Source organism: Meriones unguiculatus, chromosome 4 (genome assembly GCF_030254825.1).
Source record: "Meriones unguiculatus strain TT.TT164.6M chromosome 4, Bangor_MerUng_6.1, whole genome shotgun sequence".
Classification (NCBI taxonomy): domain Eukaryota; kingdom Metazoa; phylum Chordata; class Mammalia; order Rodentia; family Muridae; genus Meriones; species Meriones unguiculatus.
Window position 1 is genome coordinate 61,029,469 of NC_083352.1, and position 21,223 is coordinate 61,050,691.

The window sequence follows — 21,223 nt, forward strand, 5'->3', positions numbered from 1 at the left end:
CTCTTGGTTCTTTGATTATATAGCAAACACTGCCTTCAAGGAGCTGGAGAAATGTCAAAGTCAAGAGTACTTGTTGCTCTTACAGAGGACCTGGGTTTGATTCCTAGCTCACACTCCACAATTCCAGCTCAAGGGGATCTGATGCCCTCTTCTGACTTCTGTGCTCCTACACAAATATGGTGTACATACATACATTGAAGCACACATACATTAAATGAATGAATATTTTTAAAATTGCCTTCAAGCATATATAGTTTGTTTGTTTGGAGTTTTGGTCAGGACCCTTTTGGCTTGTAAGATGAAGGAAAAATTGAAGGCAGAGAAACCAGATAGGAAGTCAACAGATAAAAACCTGAACTGGAAGTCTGCACAAAAATAAAGAAAAAGTATGCTCTGAAATGTTACGAAGGTAAAATGAAGTACACACTGAATAGTGAGATGTATGGAGCTACGCTTAGAGAAGAAAACAGGCCAATTCTTACTTAGAAGCTCATGGAAATGTGATGCCATCAATGAAAACTATGAGTTCAATAAATAAATAAATAAATAAATAAATAAATAAATAAATAAATAAATGGGCACATATGAAGTCCATGCCTACAAAGAAATGAGACAGGAAGAGGAAAGAGTCAGATAACCTCCCACATCTATGGAAATGCAGTAGTATCCCAGAAGCTGCCCAACATTGGGGAACACAATCTTGTGGAGAAAGCTGTAGGCCTCAACATGACTAAGGATGCCTGAAATGTGCCAATGTCTAACAGTGTTGCCACTTGAGCAAAGGTCTATTACAGCAGGCAACCTCCCACACCCTTTCCACCTCTTAAGAAAATTCTTTTTTTAATTTTATTTTTTATTTTTATTAATTACAGTTTATTCACTTTGTATCCCCACTGTAGCTCTCTCCCTCTTCCCCTCTCACTCCCTCCCTCCTTCCCTCTTCTCCCTCCATGCCCTCCCCCAGTCCACTGACAGGGGAGGTCCTACTCCCCTTCCTTTTGATCCTAGTCTATCAGGTCTCATCAGGAGTGGCTGCATTGTCTTCCTCTGTGGCCTGGTAAGGCTGCTCCTCCCTCAGGGGGAGGTGATCAGGCCAATCAGTTCACGTCAGAAACAGTCCCTGTTCCCCTTACTAGGACACCCACTTGGACACGGAATTGCCATGGGCTACATCTGTGCAGGGGTTCTAGGTTATTTCCATGAATGGAGTATCAGTCTCAGAAAACACCCCTGTGTCCAGATTTTTGGTTCTGTTGTTCTCCTTATGGAGCTCCTGTCCCCTCCAGGTATTTCTATCTCTCCCTTCTTTTATAAGATTCCCTGCACTCTGCCCAAAGTTTGGCTCTAAGTCTTACCATCTGCTTTGATACCCTACAGGGTAGAGTCTTTCAGAGGCCCTCTGTGGTAGGCTTCTGTCCTGTTCCCTGTTTTCTCCCTCTTCTAATGTCCATCTTTGCCTTTCTGAATGAGAATTGAGCATGTTAGCCAGAGTCCTCCTTCTTGATTGGTTTCTTCAGGTGTACAGATTTTAGTATGTTTATCTTATATTAGCTAAAGAGATGGCTCAGAGATTAAGAGCACTGGCTGCTCTTCCAAAGGTCCTGAGTTCAATTCCCAGCAACCACATGGTAGCTCACAACCAGATCTATAGTAAGATCTGGTGCTGTCTTCTGGTGTGGAGGTGTACGTGTGTGTAGAATACTATATACATAAATTAACTTAAAAAATAAAATTCTTAATGATTGGTTTGCCAGAATTAACGATTACTAACCCAGATGGTGCTTCTGAAGAGCAAATGCCTACCAAAGAGCAGTTACATAGTCAAAAGTTCAACACTGGCTCCAATGACAACCAACCTGGGGTCTTGAGTAATCATGTCCATTATCTAATGTTCTCCCCTTATAAGACAGAAATGATGGTACCAACTTCACAAGGTGTTAGCCATGATCAAGTGAAAATATCCACACAAAGCCCTCAGAACAGTGTCTGGTCAGCTAACAGCATCGGATCCATTTTCATCCCTACTACCTACCCCTACCACTCTCATCCTCAAGGTTACCATGTGTTTATTTTGCTGACAGTAAAATACACTGGACACTACGGAAACATCAGCTGGAATTCAGTAAGAATTAGCCATCGACTTTAAAGGCAAATGTCCCAAACTGACCACATTTTATGCATCTATACAGAATATATTTTTCTAGAAGAGACTTCATGACATGAGAGAAAGAAAAAAAAAAAAAAAAACATGCTTAGTGAAGCTCCTGGCAGGTTGTCCTGATAGACACAGATGCGGCTTTTACTTGCAGCGTAGAGGCAAAATGTCTGTCCTTACTATGGTGATTTCAGTCACTGCCGCTCACCTCCAGGACACCCTTTCCACCTTTTTCCCTGGGCCCTACATTCAGATTTCCACAAGAGGGCACCAGTGTGTACAACAGTGGGCCTCAGGCTTCTAGACTCCACCAAACGAGCATTATTTGCTTCCAAAGTTTTGATTTCTAAAAATTGAAAATTTCACCATGACAGGCATTTATGCTTTTTTATGAGAAAAACCACAAGTGATTCAGGTTTTCGCCTTTCTGCATTTGAAGTTTTAGGGATTGTTTGTTTGTTTTTTAAGACAGTCCTTGAACATTTGATCCTCCTTCTCTGTATTCCCAAGCACTGAAGAGGACCAGCACATATCACTAGGCAAGGCTTCCTGTTTTCCTAAGTCGCAGTTCTTTTTGTGCCATCTCTCAAATGATAGTGCAGTGTCTGTAACATTGTCTATTTTAATAAAAAGCATACCACGGTAATTTGAAATGGATAATTCAAAAGGAATCATTCCCATATGTGTTACAATCAAGTAGAAAACCATCGTATGATAATTAGTTGCACAGAAGTTATCTTTGCACAGGTCTAAGACCAGTGAATCCTAAATGCAGGGGCAAGAAAGGAAGCTTGTGTGGAGCAGATTCATTCTAGCAGATTCACAGGATGACCTTGGACAGCTTCCTCTGTCCACATTAAGCTAAGCTGAGTAAGTCAGGACTGTACACTCTTCTCAGAGGCTGTGCAGCAGAAGGGAAGGGAGAAGGGGGCTGCTTGGAGGGATGGGATAGGCCAGTGAGGAAACAAGAATTTTGCTACAAAATTGTCAGTAGATACTTCACAAAGTAAGAAATCTTTACATGGGTAACCGCTACAATTTTTAACTTATAAATTGCTTATTTAACAGTGTTCCCATGACAGTCATGTCAATCCTTCCTACTTAACACACAACTAAGAGCTGCACCTATCAGGACAACCTTGCACTTGAGTTGCTGATCGTGTATATTTTTATGTGTATAAATGTACATACATGGGGGGAGGAACGCGCACATGTGCATGCATTTGGAACTCAGAGGACAACTTCAAACATCATTCCTTATACAGTGTCTGTCTTTGTTTTAGACAGGGTACCTCACTGGCCTGGAATTCTTTATGTAGACTGGGCTGGCCGAGCAGCAAGCCCCAGGGATCTACCTGTCTTTAACTCTCCAGGTTATAAGAGAATCTGAGTCAACAAATCTTTAAAATCAGACACAAAGAAAGAATAACACAATTTCTGGCTTTCTCAAATAAGACAAGTTTATATATATATAGAATGTCAGTTTATAACAACAGAACTTCCTGGCTCAGTTTCTTCATGTGAGTTAAATAGTGCTCCCCTCTAGATACAAGGGTTGGAAAAGAGGCCCCTGCAGGTCTCGGGGCTGCACAAACAGAACTCACAGTATGTGCCTACTTCTTATATTAGAAAGCCTTGGTCAGTGTAGGGAAATCCTGTCGTCATTAGGACCTGTCTACCTTTCAGTTGTACAGCTTGAAGAAAGCAAACTGCAAACCTTAAGCATGGATCATCTAAAAACAGCATCACATGAAACAAACAATACAGTAACAAGACTAAAGACTAACTCCATTCCCCTAGCTTTTTATGGTACAACTAGCCAGAGCAAAAGTGATGAGGTCAACACATAATGACAAAATGAGCCTTCCTAAGAGGTACTGATTCTCAACAAAATCGTCAGCAAGTTTAAAATGACATGAAAAATCTGGTCAGGCTAGAATGGAGAAAATTCAACAAGAACAACAAAAATCTAGTAAAGAAGATGTGTTAGAGGCTATGCAAACCACTGTGCACCCCAATGCATTCCTCAGAACCAGCTCTAAACAGTTTGCATCCCAATGTACTCCTAGAAACCAGCTCTCAAATTTTCCTGTAAAGGGAGGAGAGAGATCAGGAGAATCAGAGATACTACTGAATGAGAAAAGAAAAATAAAAAAAATCCTCCAACCAACCTTCTGGAGAATTTAAGCTAAAGGCATATTGCTTTCAGCAAAACTATGTTAATACATAATTCATCAATTCCTGTACATAATTCGTCTTATCAAACAATTATCTCTTTGACTTTAGAATGGATTCTCATGCAGCAGGCAGTACAAAATCTGTCAGACAAGTGACCAACAGATGTTTATTTTCTGGGTCAAAGGAAAATTAACACTATTGTTTTTTCTTGACTTAACTAATATTTATAATGTCTTCAAAAAGATCACACTATGAGTTGGTAACAAAAGTATCATATATGCAAAATGCATCAAAAACAAATTATTAAAATAATTTTATTTGTATATAAAAATAGATCAGGCTAAGATTTATTAATGGAATTTTCAAATCTCACAAAGCATTTTTCCTTTGTTAGTTAGTAACATATTTCTGTCTAGTGGTACTGATTTATCTCCTAGTCCATAGCAGAAGCATTGCTCATTTTTAAAAAGCTCTGCCTATTTGTTTTCACTAATATACAGGGACCTAAAAATGAACATTTAATTTTTAAGAAAATTGTTTTCTGTTCTTTTATTTATTGTTATGTTATGATAACCAAATAATGAGGTTACAAAGTTCTTTGTTGTCATTTCTCTATATGTGGGGAAACATGTTATTTTAATAATCTGATTTTCTGTATTTAATCTTTCAGATTTGTATAATTTTATCATTATCATCCAAAATGTTAGAGAAGTTTATTCAAATCATCCAATGCCTTTTAAAATATTACTTTCCAATACAGTAAAGAGAGGCTATTTTAAGCATTCCTATTGTCCTTATTGTGCTACAAATATACTAGAGATGATTAAATATTAAAATTTTACCTATCCATTTTTTAAAGGGTCATATTAAATCTGTGTGTGTAAACCCTAGTTACCATCTCTGCTTGCTGACCTAAATGCCACAAGGTACAGATGCAAGCCACTTTGAAAATTCCTATCTGCTGCAAGAAGCTGTAAATCAAAGAGAAAGCCAGAGCTGACACACTTTTGGTGACGTTCAGAAAACGTACATTTCAGCACACAATTCATTTTAACCCTATTTACTTTACCTTTTGCCAAAAATGAAAAAAAAATTACATGAGATGATCAACTTTGGATTCCTTAAAGTTTGTAAACACACATATATTTCCTTTACCTTCCTCCCTGGGTCATGGCATTGCTTACCACTCTGTTCCAGCAAATCTGATCCCTTGACAGTGATCTCTAGTTATTCAAATCCATGAAAAGCTACTTGTTTTTTAATTATATGCATGAAACATATAAGAACTAGCACTCTGGTGATATTATAAGGAATTTTATAAATATAAAGAAAATAAAGGGAGGAGAGAAAAAAGAAGAAAAGCTAAACATGTCAACAGACAGAAAAATACCTAAGATGCAAGACACTTACCATGCTGGGACCTGCACCTGGAAGACACAAGCCTTCCCTCTGGGCTGGCGTAAGATACCATTCCCTTTTGCGCTATTCTTAAAACTCATTTTTAAATACCTCATTCACCTATAGACAGACCATAAAGGCTGCCTTGGTTTGATATTCTAAACTGGAATAACAGGGAGGAGGGCTGAGACATGATATAAATCAGTACTCACAAGCCCTACAAAAGGAACTTTTCCATAGTCCACTGAAAAAAAGAAGTTCAGGTCAAGTGGCAATAATAGCAAAGGTGTGAGTTCTCCACTCTGTCATCCCCAAAGGTGTCAGAAGTGCTGTCCTGCGAGGAATTAGACTGGCACAGGAGGTCCTGAATTCCATAATGGGCTGCAATGTGACGTCACCAGCTTCAAGTCACCCAAAGGATGACACCTCTGCACCCTGTCACAATGTTGTCACATGCTAGTCACTTCATAGCAACCAAAATACTTCCAGAAGCAGCCCCCAATTAGATGCAGCCAAAGACTGGGAGGAAACGCATTACAAACGAGGTTCCTACTTTGTGCTCACCTCAGAGTTTCAGATGTATTACACTAGGCACACACTCACCCACCCCACATTCGCAAACATCTACTGCAAGTGTTTCCAAAGTCCTATAAACGTAATGAAGGGAAACACGTCGACCCAGAGAGGTGGTGCTTTCTCCAAAACACCAAGCTGCTCAAGTGCACAGCTGGAACTGACTCAAACCTCTCTAGATCCTAGAGTACCGTGCACAGTCGATAAGCAGGTAACAGAGACTTTAGATAAAATGAAAATAAAGATGAGGTGCCAGGATATGAGAAAAAATATGGAGTGACAGATCTAGAAATTACTGCCTAATTTTAGCCTCAGTTTTCTCATATGAAAATAACAGAATACAATCTGTCTTAAAGGGACAACAGAAGAATTATATTTGGTCACCAGAGTTATTATTCCTAAAATTCTTTAATAGCTTTATCTTCTTCAAAATTTTTAATTTTACAAACTAGAAATAAGGTAAAAGTTTCCCACAATTCCACTAAGTAAAATCAAAGGCAAACTGTCACCTTAAGGCACATATTTTTCTCTTTACAGTTAATGTTACAAATAAATGTAGTTTAGAGTAGCAATTAAAATTCTAGAAACCAAGATGGCTTGTCTGATCTGTGACTACAATGCAGAGATAAAAGAATCCAGGCTAGCTCCCTGGTGGCAGTCTCAGCACCACACAGCACTGTTGTCCGGTGGGTCAGGAAGCAAGTCCACAGTCACACTTCTAGTCAAACCGCCAAACAAGAAAACTATTAAAGTGTTCAGACACACAAACACATCTTTTAACTCTTCAGTGGCTCTCAGACACTGGCTTATGGATCCTCTTTATAACAATTAATATAGATGAATATTCATCTACTTCCTTACTGCAATGCTGCTGCAGGGTCATTTGTTGTAGATGACAAACTCATTTAGGAATTATAATTACTTGGGGACTGTTATAATGTCAACCTACCCAGTCCATCCCATACCTAAAGGCTGAAAGCTCATCAATGAGTTCCTGACATTTCAAAGCACACAGTAGGTTTGGAATCACCAGCTGTACTCAGCATAGAGGCCTACATTGCTCTGAAAGTCATTGTATGTGAAAGTCCCCTGGACAATGGCCAAGAAAATGCATATTATAGGACATCATCTGTAAATAGGAGAGTCACACACTCCAGGTACAACCCGGTTTATGATTCACAACATAGAAGTGCCACCTGAGAAGTCAGTATCTACTGATGCAGGCATCCACATTCTGACCACATTGCCTCTTATCAATCGGGGAAGACACGGAGTGTTGGGGGAAGTAAATCCTTTATATAGTGGTAAATACTAACTCAGAAAGCTCAATATGATTTCAAAGGAAGGATGTGACAGTATTATTTTATACTTTTAACATTAATTTAAAAATACCAAAAATTTTGGCAGAAAGACTTGAGAATTATCTGTGACAATCTGGTCTCTTCCCTAGCCTCTATGTGCAGCTCATTTCTGACTCTAGAAATACTAGAAAAATCACAGCATCCAAAAGGACCTTGAGTTAGCTGTTTCAGAGCCACTTTATTTGATCAGATGCTCAAGTTTCCTTGTATTTCCCCTCCTTAGAGCAACAGGCACTAGGCTGTCTAATCTTCCACTAAACCATAGGATACCTGCATATCTGGGTAAATACTAGCTCCTGGTGTGTCTATAAAGGGAATTGAATTCGGGAAGGGAATAAAACACATGCACCCTTCCCATGTGGATGAGCATCTTTCAATCCTCTGTGAGCCTCAGTGGAACAAAAATGGTGAAGAAAGGGTGATTCAGTCTCTGTCTGGTCACTTGAACTGCAGAAGTCCATCTTCCTCTCCTCTTGACTGAGAACATCCATCTGCTCACAAATGGAGCTTGGATAACGTCTACACTACCAGACCCCTGCTCTCTGGTTGTGTGAAACAACCCTTTCCTGGGTTCTCTAGCTTGCAGGTGATTGATGGGTTCATCACCTGCAAGGGACTTCTCAGCCTCCAAATTCATGAAAAGCAATTACAATAATTCCCAGGATAGCTTTCTACAATGGTGGGCAGACAGACAGAACATGGCAAATAGATAATTTCATAGTGGTATTTTTCTGTCACATATACTATTCACTTCACATGAATTGGGGTAATTCTTAGGTCCTAATAAAATTATATCAGGAATTTCTGACTTCTACCTTCCAAAGTCCAATTTGTTAAACTTCTTTGCATGTCAGAATCTGATGTTATCTTATACTCTCTAAAATATAAAGGTACCTGTCCTAAATATCTTTGGAACTGTTTTCTTGGAAGAATAAATTAAAATGCCAATAATGAGAGAATATGTCGTATCATATATGATTTCAGTAACATATACCATGCTATTTCTAAGGGCTGAAGAATACATGCCAACCTTCATAACTATAGTGATGTTTTTCTGAAAATCTCTTCACTCTACAGTCTGAACTTCATCTAGACCTTTCAGCCAAGTTAATAATATGTCTGGAAGTCACTGAAGACTGTGTTTAACCTGCTATCCTACTGTGTACTCAGCCTGTTTAAGTTTAACCTGTCTTTAACAGAACAATGGAATCAAACGTCCCATGCCTTGGATTTCTCATGCAACCAGCTTTACAACATAAGCTAAATGCATAGCTTTCATCTTAAGTTATATACTCTTCCTTGCCTCTGATGCGGAATATTATCTGTGTACGTATATGTGTTGTGCATAACCGCTTGCTGAAAGCAGACAGCATGCGGAAAGCAACAAACAAAATAAACACGTCATACATGCTGGAAGCAATGTGTATAGGTAAGCTGGTAAGATCTGTAGGAGACTCTGAGTGCTATTCTGAGTCAGGTAGGCTTAGGAAAGTAACTTCTTTCTTATAAGTTTTTAACAATTTCTATTAAAAAATTCCTTGTTCCTTTCTCGCACCATTTTGTCTTTGCTGTTTGACACATATAAAACAAAGTCCTTCGTTAGGCACAGGCACAGAGAAGCAGCAGGCACAAGTTAGGCTTTTGTATACACACACAGAAAGAGAGACAGAGACAGGGACGGAGTGTATAGATAGGCCAGTAACCACACACTGCAGACAGAGGCACAGGGACAGAAGTGGAGAATTCAGACTTAGGCATGCTTTTTGTCAGACCAATCCATGGGAAGTCTCTGTCTATTGCTTAATGCAACATGGATGCATTTTTAGCAAAGGCCATCTGGAAAGGTTTGAGGGTTTGCTTTTGATGTTTAGAAACCTACTTATGGTCATGTACACTCATGATAAACTTCCACTGTGTACATAAAACACTGGAACATATGTACAGCCAGAGGCAGTGTACTTTCTTTCAACTGGACTCTACGTTCCGGGGTTTTGGTGTTGTAATATAATTATTACCAGTTCATATCAGTGATGGGAATAGTATCATGGTTTCAGCTTTGTGTTGTAGAATTTTAAAGTCATAGTTAAGGCAAGAGGCTTAACTAGAAGATCCACCTGCCTAATAATCCACAAAGGTCCCCTCTGATATCATTTGCTGATCATTCACATCTCACACTAGACATGTTGTGAATGGAGAACAAAATATAGCCCCTAACATCAAGGATTTCATGTTCTAAAGCTCGAAGAAACACTAAAACGGTAGAGAAACCAGTGTTTCAGCTGAAGAGCTTGTGTTCTGCACAGTACTGGACCTGAAGATGGTGCTTACCAGACGGGCAGAAATAAGAGACTCTTAGCACTGAGACTAGCACAAGCCACATGGCTTGTTCATGACACCAGCATCACTTGATTACCGAGCCCATGAGAAGGGTCAGCAACACATAGGTGTTAAATGTTTAGAAAGAGGGATCCAGGAAAATGATCAGATCTAAGGGAGAACTAGGTGGATCATAGAAAATGCTAGGATTAAATGAGTTGTAATAATTCATGAAGTGTGCTCAGCAGTATCTAGCAGTGAAGAACCATGAAAAATCTGTTCAGCAGGGAGACGGAAGCTGGGGATCCACTCTTGAGCAGGCTGCTGTCACTGCCCAGGTGACAGGCAGACAGGCTCCGTACAAGGCAATGAGTGCATAACTAAGAGAAACAAGTAACTGGTAGAATTTCATGGCCAGCTATATGTGAAAGACGGAAGAAAAAAGGGAGAAACTGAGTTAGAGTTCAAGGCTTCTGACCTGCAAAACTGAGTGACTCAAGCAGGGCTCTTACATGGCACTGAACCAAGGTAAACACGAGCCGGCCTCTTTGGGAGGGAAGTGGAGAACGCGTTTGAGCTTATGCTAGGAAATCTGGTGTGCCACAGGCTTAAATCACTCGGTTCTCCTAAACTCCTCGTAAAGGCTGTATTTATTTTACAAAAACAGACTCAGAGTAGCTAATGAGATATTCCTTGGATTGCATAATTAAAAGTTGTGGGCAATAAAATGGCAGGTCAAGTCCTCTAGCTCCTAGGCTCAAGGTCTCATTTCCTCTCAGCAGACCTGCCAAAGGGCACATATCCTCACCAAGCCTCCTGCTTTTCCAGTTCTTATGCAGAAAATAGCCTCAAATCTATAAAGCTAATCCCTAGACATACAGTTGCTAGGTTTTTTTTCTCTACTGAAGGCTTTGGGGTATCTCTTTATTAGTAACAAGAAATTCCCCCAAATACTCAATCTTACAAGTGTAGTCCATTTATAAGTTAAAGCAATAACGAAGTAGCTATATTCAAGCTTTGATAGTAGATGCTATCTTGTATTCATGATTTACAAATAATTATCTTGACAAAGTTTTTTTTTTTACTATAAAAGGCAAAGCACCTAAGGATTAATAAAATAACTAAAAGATCTCTTACACTACAGAGAACTAAAAATTCATTCAAAATACAGGAACAATTAAGATTCAAGGTTGAAATGTCTCGTAGGAATCTTCACATACTAAACCAACAATGTTTTATTCTTCTTTTCTATTCAAACACTGTCCTTCCTGAGCTCTGTAAGTAGATTGGATAACGGTCCTGTTCTTCAAAAATATAAACTTCCCAATGCTATGGTTCTTATCATACTGCTCTGACCTTGGTGCCCTTGGCTGGTTCAATCCTGACCTTTAAACCATTCCAGTTTTCCTGTTGCTATGTAGTCTCTTAGCTCATGCTGTGGTTTTCTGGCTTCCAGAGTCCTCCCTCCCCTTCTACCACACAGAAATCTATTCTTCAATGCTCAAATCAAATGCCAGTATGAAGTGTGCTCAAAGCTCTGCTGGTGTGGCTTTGACATATCACCCTCCATAAGCACTTTCTATACTTCTAATAGGGTGCCTCTTTATTATGTCCTGAAATATCAATTATAGATGTGATATGGATTAAAAGATGCTTCAAATGAACAAAAAATTTAGACTACATTGTTGCAAAGCCCAATGCGGGGGAAAAAAAAATGCAACTATTTCTTCCCTCCTGAGAGAGCTCTGAAAATACCAAACCTATCGAGCACAAACACTTGTAGACCCATGGGCTTCTCAGGCTCTGCGGGCCTTGCTGTTCTGGATTGTTAAGCGCTATTGTTTAGGGTTTTGTTGGTATTCCTATTACAAACTCTTAGTGGCCCACGTCCAAAACAGATCCACTGTGGACCAATCAATCAACATGGACATTAAAGCTCCTGCTAGTCCCCAGGACAACAAAGAACAGAACTACAGTGGAAGTAGTTTAAAGGGGTAGCAGAGAAGTAAATGTTTGCTGAGTATCACGATATGTTTTGGCATTATATTATCAATCTGTTTCATCTGTTGACTTTCAGATCAACTTTTTTTAAAAAAGCAAAAGGAAAAAGGCCTAAGAGAAACTGCTTAGCAGATCAATGCCCCACTGTGTTCACCTGTAACCAGGTAAGCGCAGTAGTAAACTCTGGTGCACACAGCAGGGCAACTGTTTGGCTCTAAAGCTAAAAAGGCTGAGTAATCAGTTTGACAACAACATCTCAACATCCTCATGACTCCTGGCAAAAATGTAGAACTCTCCTCAACTAAATGCAACACGAAGTTGGCCCAATCACCACCAATTTGCTTTTAATTATCCAAGCTAAAGATAATAATATGGAAAACATCAGGTTTCCTCAAGACATAGCACAAATGAATGATATACAGAAAATAACCAAAAAATTGATTTAGTATTTCTATTCATATGTATCCCTGAGTTCATACTTCATAAAACAACAAATATACAACATAAATAATGGGACTATATAAAGGTAAATTCACTGAGACTTTTGAAACTTCATAGTTTTATTTCATATCTGCAAAGATATTAAAAATCTATGACTTCTCTGGCTCACAAGAGTAAACTTTCCTACCTTGTGCCAACAGAGTAACAACAAACATCTGTAGTACACGCTTATACACTTCTGAGTTGCTTTTTCTCTGGCTGCCTTTCCCCCCGCAAGCTTTTTCAATATTAAAGGATAAAGACATAAACTATAAGGTTGTATTTTCTTCATGTCCAAGGTTACAGGGCTCATCTATATATAAAACTGCATTTCAAAATCCTCAAGATTATACTCAACTGCAGCAAACAGAAGACAGACAACAGTCGGCTAGCTATCCCTCCAGGTCTATGTTGGTTCAGATCAAGGAAAGACTGGAAGGCTTTAGACATTGGCAGATAATTGCCCCTCCTAACTCCCTCAGCTTCCCCTGCTGCATCTGATAAACGAGTGGCTCTCTGCAGTCACTAAAGACTGTAACATGTTAGGCACTATTTTCCATCCTTTTCTTAAGCATTAATATTAAAAAAAATATATGTTGAGTGGCTACTTATCTATCAGACGTAATAGTCAACATACCCTCTGCAAGTACAGTTTGAGGTTATATAACTCTTCAGTAGCCAAAATAGACCACTGTGTGTATCTACGTGTGCACTTACATAGTTTTGCAGAAGCAAATGAGTGACTGTGTCTGTCTGTGTCCATGTGCATGTACATGCAAGACGTTAGCCCCAAGTGTTCTTCCTCAGGGGTTATCCTTCTTTCTTTTAGCCTGGAACTCAACACATAAGGTAGGTTGGCTGGTCAAAGATTCATTTGTCTTGTGACTCCCCAGTTCTGGGATTACAAGTTCTTGCTACCATGTTCTGCTCTAAAAACAAGCAGACTAACTAAACAAACAAATAGAACATAGTTCAGAAATTTGAATCACAAGAGCTTTCACACCTGAGGTATTTCTACAGTCCCAAGGAAGGTGATTCTAAAGAGCTTCTCTTCTTTTCTTTTCTTGAGACACAGAGTCACCCTGGAACTCAATATGTATGGCAGTTTTGCTTTGCTCCTATGGCCTCAAACAGTCCTCTTCCTTCAACTTCCTAAGGTGCTGGGATTATAGGCATGAGCCAATTTAACGAGAAATTATAAGAGCATTCGTCTGAAGAAAAGGAGACATTGGGAACATGGAGTAAGACATATAAATTGCTGTATGCAAACTGGCTTTCCGGAAAAAAGTGCCCCTAAAGTTGACATTGAAAAGATGCTAAAAGTAGCAGATAACTAGGAAATTACAAGCAAAAGAACAAGATGCATTTGGAAAAGCGAAAACTCACTATAGCTAAAGATTATGGAGTGGGGGTGACAGTGTTCTGGTTGGGGGTTGTGAAAAACCCTGACAAAAGAGGCAAACAACTGCAGCATTACAAAGGCAACTGCTGAGGTCACCATCACAATAATTCTTCTCTATCAACTAGACTGCTTCTATCTCTTGGCTATTGTGAATACTGTAGTAATGAGCATAGATGAACAAGTATCTCTGGAAACCTACACCCATGCACAAACTGGCAGCATTGAGTAAAGTCGCTATGGTCCAAAAAAGATAACATGAAGTTGGGAGAGTAAAGTGGTATGTACATGGTGAGGTAGTAGAGGCTGAACAAAACAAACATACACACACACACAACATATAGAAGATAGATAGACGGACAGACAGACAAATAAGATGATACATACATACATACATAGAGTCATAGGGTTTCTTTTGTTGCAATGAAACACTATGACCATAAAAGCAAGTTGGGGAGAAAAGGATTTATTTAGCTTACATTCCTTTTCATCACTGAAGAAACTCAGGGCAGAAACTCAAACAGGGCAGGATATGGAAGCTGGAGCTGATGCAGAACACATGGAGGGGTGCTGCTTACTGGCTTGTTTCACATGACATGCTTATCCTACTTTCTTATAATTTTGGTTGTGAGCCTAGCCTTTAATGTCTCTAGCCCAGCCTGCTTTCTTATAGGACCCAGGACCACCAACCCAGGATGGTATCCCCCAACATTGATCACTTATTGAGAAAATGCCTTACAGCTGGATCTCATAGAGGCATCTCCTCAACTGAAGCTCCTTTCTCTTGGATGACTCTAGCTTGTGTCAACTTGACACAAAACCTGCCAATATGGATAGATAATAAATGAAATTCTCGAATTAAAAAAAAAAATTAAATTACTATCAAACCAAAAATACTTGCTATTTTATTTTTCAGTTTACATTAATAAGCCAGTATTAGTTATAAGGGGAAAAAATGTAACATACTGTAAGAGCTATAGGGGAAGAACAGCAGGAACATTTTAGGAATAATACTTTGACCAGAAAAAGAGTAACTAACAAGTGCAGGGTGCAAGCAGATTGCTTGGGTTAGAGGAGTCTCCAAACTTCAAATGTGCCTATATTTTCTTCACCCACTATCCCAGCACTGTGCTCAGCCAGTCATAATAATTATACCAACAAAACACACCAGCATAATACATGGGCCACAAGCCACAAAATTATTTTTCTCATTCTAAAGACTTACTATAGTAATTTAAAAAAAAGAGAACAAAATGATAAATATTTGTAGATGCTCTAACTGTTCACATATCCATCCCAGAAGAGGGATCACTGCCAAAGACGGGGCAGAAAGAGTAGAAGACACTGAGGTGGTGGGTGGCTCCCAGCAAGTGCTGTCTTCTGGGCGCAGCACGAGAACTGTGCATATGAATGGACAGTGGTTATGACAGCATGTGCAAAACTTGTACAAGCCCAAGCCAGACCAAAACCCAGCTGGGACACAATCCCACCCCAAGCCACGGAGTTATCAGCAACCGTTAGCTGCTAGGAGAGAGAGAGATGGTTTTCTATAAGAGGGTAGCATCTGGTAACTCAACCACTCTCTAATAGAAATCCACACACCCCAAAATATTTTGGCAGCACAAATTGTTATTGAAGGATTTAAAAAAGTAAAAAAAAAAAAAAAGTTAGAAAGCTGGGTAGATAGAGAAGCAGGATGAACTTGGGAAGAGCTGAGAAGTATAGTGAATATGGACAAAACAGGTCCTGTGATACTCTCAAAGGACAATTTTTTTTAAAGCTTTATAAACTTCTCAAAAAAAAGCTAATTTTAAAAAGCACTATATGAAAATTTCAAAGAACTAATAACAAAAACATAAAACATTTTTTAATATGAAACGAATACAATGGTCAGCTGTACAATGAAAATTAGAAAGAGCTTTAAGATACTAAGAGGCGCTAATTAGAAAATTAATTATAAACAAAAAATTTTTTAAAAGCTACACAATTTTGCTCAGAAGAACGAGGTACAAATATATAAACAAACACTGTGGAGGTTTATTTTGGCTGCCATCTTGAATCAGTTGAAGGATGCCTAGAAAATTGGTGAAGCACACTTCTCCATGTCCTGGGTTGTTTCCAGAGCAGACTGGAATGTGGGTCAGTGAAGTGAACGAGACAAGTCTTCCCAGAACACACGCAGCACAATGTTACAGCCTGGGACTCAGATGGAAGGAAGAGGCAGGCGTGGCTCCCACAAGCATACTTGACTCCTCGACAAGAGGATGTGGGTTTTTGCTTTTGCTTATTCTCACTGCTACTGTTGTCACTTGTAGAAGTTAGACCTTAGATTCTCCCAATGTTGAATGTTGATTCTCACCAGCAGCTCTCCAGGGGCTTTCCAGCCTTCAGCTTCGACCTGGGTTTGCAACCCTGGTCTCTCATTTTGAAGCCTCCAGCTTCTTAAACTAGGGGATTCCCTGGCTCCTCAGTCCCCAATTGCCTTTTTATGTTTGTTTGTTTGTTTATTTGTTGTCTATCCAGCCTTTAATGTATGTTAGTCTAACAAATCACCCTGTGAAATCACACACACACACACACACACACACACACACACACACACACACACATACATGCGTGCTTACTCACACACATATAGGGGAGAGGGAAGAAAGGGAGGAAAATGGAGAGGAGCTTATTTATATTATTGACTGATATTGCTTGACTAATGCAAACAACTATGCTCCTAGAATAAATGTTCGATTCTTCCCTACAGCTCTCTAAAATGTAATATAATTCAAAGGGAATATAAGAAATAAACCAAAAGGGCTAGCAAGATGGCTCAGAAGATGTTTGCCAGCAAGCCTGAGAACTTGAGTTTTATCTCTGGTACCTACATGATGGGAGGACAGAAACAATGTCTCTAAGGTATCTATCCTTTGACCATCATAACATGAGTACTATAGCACATGTGCTCACAGATATACAGAGATACATACACACAGATGCACACAACACAAAACAAACAAGCAAATAACAATGTTTTAAAACAAGATAACCAAAAAGGAATAAAAGGAAATATGCTGGGCACTGTGGCTCAAACCTGTAAGCCCAGCACACAGGAGGCAGAGGCAGGTGGATCACTGTGATTTTGAGGCCAGCCTGATTTACAAAGAGAGTGACAGCCAAGGCTACACAGGGAAACCCTGTCTCAATAAGACAAAACAAACAAACAAAAAATACAACTGAATGTTTAATTTGCTCACAGAGATGTTTCTGACCTTTATACTCACAGAAATATAGAATTAATTGTACAAGCAATACCACCAAGAAAAACTAAAATGGTAACTGGAGAAACGCCCATACAACAAGACAACTTTCATATACAAAAATAATAAGTAAATGTATAAGCCCACTGAAAATGTCCTTCATATTCTAATTTCTGTGTCCTGCCTTACAAAGGTGCTTTAGCCTTAGGTCCCCATCCTGATTTGAGCTATCCAGAAGAGAAGCTAATCCCTGTTGAAAGCAATCAAGTAGACCGTTCTCACTCCTACACACTGGGGCCACTGCTAACCATGGCACTTAGAATCTGACAGTATCTATAATAACAAATCATGTGAAGAAGAACAGAGCTAAGTGGGAAGGTACACCAATGCCAGGTAGAATGAAGTCACAAGGAAACAAAGATGTTATGAGAAAAAAAGAGAAATCCAGTAAGCAAAAAGAAGCAGAAACAGCACCTCATACCTTCCAATTATGTCTGGGAAGAGGCTTGACTGTCTTTCTCAATCTATCCAAGGACATAAGCCTGGTACCCATAATGTTCAAACAATAAAACTACTACAAGTACATTTTCAGCCCACTGCAACTAGAGCCTTTACCTAAACAAATGTACAAAGTAATAAAAAAAGATAAACAGATAAGAACTAAACATGTAGAAAATTCAGCAGTATCGAAGAAATGCAAGTAAAGCACTCTGCAGAGGAATTTTAAATTCAGAATACTACTGTTCTGGTAAGAGATCACATCCAAAGATCTTCCAGATCTACGTGATCCATCTGGAACACAGACACACCTTTAATCCTAGGAGACAGAGGCAAGCAGATCTCTACCAAGTTTCAGGTAAAAGAAAAGCTTAGGTCACCTTTAATACACACCTTTAATCTAGGCTCAGGAGACAAAGGCATGCAGATTTCTGAGTTCTAGTCAGAGATTAGATTCTGTTCAAGCAGTTTGGTTGAGTCAGTGAGTTTAGAGGCAATGGAGGTGAGTTCTCTGCAGCTCAGTTGTTGGGATTCACATGCAATTTTTATGTGGAGAGTTTTACAGAAAGAGGATGAAGATAGAAAAGCTAGACCCAAGTAAGGACACAGAGAGCCAGAGAATGAGCCAGAGGCTGCTGCTCTATTGAGAAGATTAGAACAGATTGATAGATATAGTTTGAGGTCAAGCAGAGCAATTCAGTCAGAAGCCAAGAGAGAAGTCAGATTAATCAGTCAGCTAGGAGAGGAGTTTGAGCCAGACAGCTGATCTGAACCAGCCTGGAGTTCAGAAATAGCTAGAAAGAATAATCTTATTCAACAGTAAGTCTCAGAGACTGAAAATATTCTAGGCCTACATTAGACTGTACAGAGGTTAGAGGCTTCCAGGCCTAGGCCTAGGTGAGCAGACAGAGGCAGTAAGCCTTGGAGATGACAATTACATTAGGCAAATAAGAGTTTTACAATGTTCAAACAGCTTTTCCCCTACAAAACTGGCAAAGATTAGATAGATAAATAATGTACTGTGGAGTCCAAGAAGGAATATAGGCATTCATAAACTGTGAGCAGAAATGAAAATATTTTAGCTTTTTAACTTAAAAATGTTACCCTAAGAACCAGCAACAACACTTAGAAGCACTTCAAGGAAATCAAGACAGGCAATATAGTTCAGAAGTGAAGGGACTTCCCATCAAGCTGAGACCTAAGTTTGATTCCTAGGAACCATACAGTAGAAAGAGAGAATGTGACTCTTGTTGGTTGCCTTCTGATCTCAACACATGAGACATGGCATCAAACACACTCACACACCAAATGCAGAAAAATTAAGTCAAGATAATCATCATAAATACAATATATAAAAATCACATTAAGATACTTACTGTACTACTACACCAGTAAAACAAATTTAAAATTACCTATCAGTGATTCTCATACAGCATCACTTTTTTTGAAAAATAAGACTTGAAGGAACAGGCCACAAGATATGAGAATTCATCCAAGGAAGAAAGAAAAACCAGATGCACAGATGTAGTGGAAGATTTGGTTATGTTATATTACGTTACGTTAATAGGTTTTTGTTTTGTTTGACTCCTAAGTATGAGTTATGGGGCTACTTTTAGATTATCCACAGCTACTAACAGCCTCCTGTGACTCAGAGACCTGCTGCAGTTAGTTTAATCCTGAGGACTCTGAGAGGGTACAAATACCAGAGCCAAGGGAGAGGAAGAGGATGCTCCAAGAGAGAGGAAGAAGGGGAGGGGGAAGAAAAAGGGAAGGAGAGAGGGAGATAGATAGACAGATAGACAGATGATAGATAGATAGAGAAACGAATGCTTCAAGAAGACCAGCAGAGAAAGAAAAAGGCTGCCAGTTCTGCTGGATTGCTGGAGATTCTGAGGACTGAGATTGCTATTTCCCAAAGAACCCAACTACCCTAAACAGCTGGAAATAGCCAAGGAGAGCTCCACCCCCTCTTGCCACTAACCTTTTATATCTCCTACCTACTGTAGGGGTGTTGGGAGGCATTAGGAGAGATAGGGGTGGAGAAGGGAGGTAGAGACTTAAGGAAACCCAATTAAAATAGAGTTAAAAAGTAAGGCCAACACACAGACAAGAGGCAGAAACATTCCAAATATGTTCAGTGTGGTTCAAAGACCAATACAACTAAAGCCAAATAAGCAGCCTTGGGAGAAGACACAGTCATCAAAGACTAAAGTGAGAACAGAAACAAACTGATTATGTAGAAACTTGTAAGTCATGGCAAGGACTCTAGATTTTGCTCTGAGTGAGAGATGAAACAAGCAAATTAAGAGAAGAGTGGAAATATTATAAAATATTCCATGATGAACCATGGTGTCTTTGATCACTGTATCATCAGGGATGGGGAAAAATACTGAATTGTGAGTTTTTTTCAGATATGTTGAAGTCAAGTCGACCAGATTTGTGTAGTTGAGTACTGGAGTCATGGTGAAATTATCTAATGAATGAGAAGCTTTAACACCTGTTCTCAGCCTTCCTAATGCTGTGACCCTTTACTAAAGTTCCGAATTTTGTGGTGACCCCAACCATGAAAATTTTGTTGCTACTTCATAACTGTAATTTTGATACTATTATGAGTCATAATATAAACATCTAATATGCAGGAGATCTGATAGGCAACCTCCAAAAGATCATGACCTACAGGTAGAAAACCACTGGACTAGATATTTCCAACATGTAAAATATTCCAAAGGAATGGTAACCATGAGATAGAGTTTGATGAACTAGTCATAGTTATGACACACACTGGAACAGGTAACTCCTAAAATTAAATGCACTCCTTCACATGCTCTCTATAATTAACTCACATACCACAAAGTGTCTGCCCTATACTTTGAAAAGCACTTACTTTAAATAAACGTAATACATTTGTATCACAGAATACCAGACAATCCTCTGAAGATTTACCTAACCAGACAAGAGGTACACTTATACATATATATTGTCTGAAAATAAATAATAGTAATGCTATTTTTAAATGCTAACAGATTTATTTTCTTTGTATGTGCCAAAGTATCTTCAGTATAATCAAATTTGCTTTTAAGTATGCTTTGAAAATTGTCTTCAAGAAACAAAACTCTTTCAAGTCTATAAATCAAATTCCTTTCAAATGTTTTAATACATATTAAATTTTCAAATTAAATGTTTGTTTCTAATTTATCTACTATAGGGCTTTAACTATGTATCCAGGAGACCAAGAGGAAAGCAGGGATCTGAAACAACATATACAAAGTATAGGAAAAGGTGATATACTAAAAAACTAGACACTGAACTTCAAACAGCAGTAACACTAAGAACACACATAATCTTGAAAATTCAATGGGTAGCAGGTAACACATCAAAATCAAGTCCTCAAAAGTAAGACATATACACTGTGGATGTCTGCATAAGAGGTGAGCCCCATAAGCTTAGGCATTTCAGCACTTGCTCAACAGTTTGTGGTGCTGCTTAGGGAGCTTGTGGAAGCCCTAGGAGGCTATGCCTCCATGGAGGACATAGTCACTGGGGACAGGCTTTGAGAACTTACACCAGTTCACTTTGTTTTGTGCTTGAGGCTGAAGATGTGACTTCTCAGCTTCCT

General features: G+C 39.1%; 1 protein-coding gene across 9 annotated transcripts in view; it reads right to left on the reverse strand.

Annotated features, from left to right (window-relative positions):
• The window catches only part of Psd3 (pleckstrin and Sec7 domain containing 3), a 475,055-nt gene that overhangs the window by 262,068 nt on the left and 191,764 nt on the right, over window positions 1-21,223 (reverse strand). Inside the window, exon 1 of one of the 9 annotated variants that reach the window (XM_060381875.1) lies at window positions 5,744-5,764. The exons of the other annotated variants lie outside the window; for them this stretch is intronic. The gene's annotated coding sequence lies outside the window, so the exon portion shown is untranslated. Of the gene's footprint in view, window positions 1-5,743; window positions 5,765-21,223 lie in introns of those variants that run through there. 9 annotated transcript variants of the gene reach the window in all.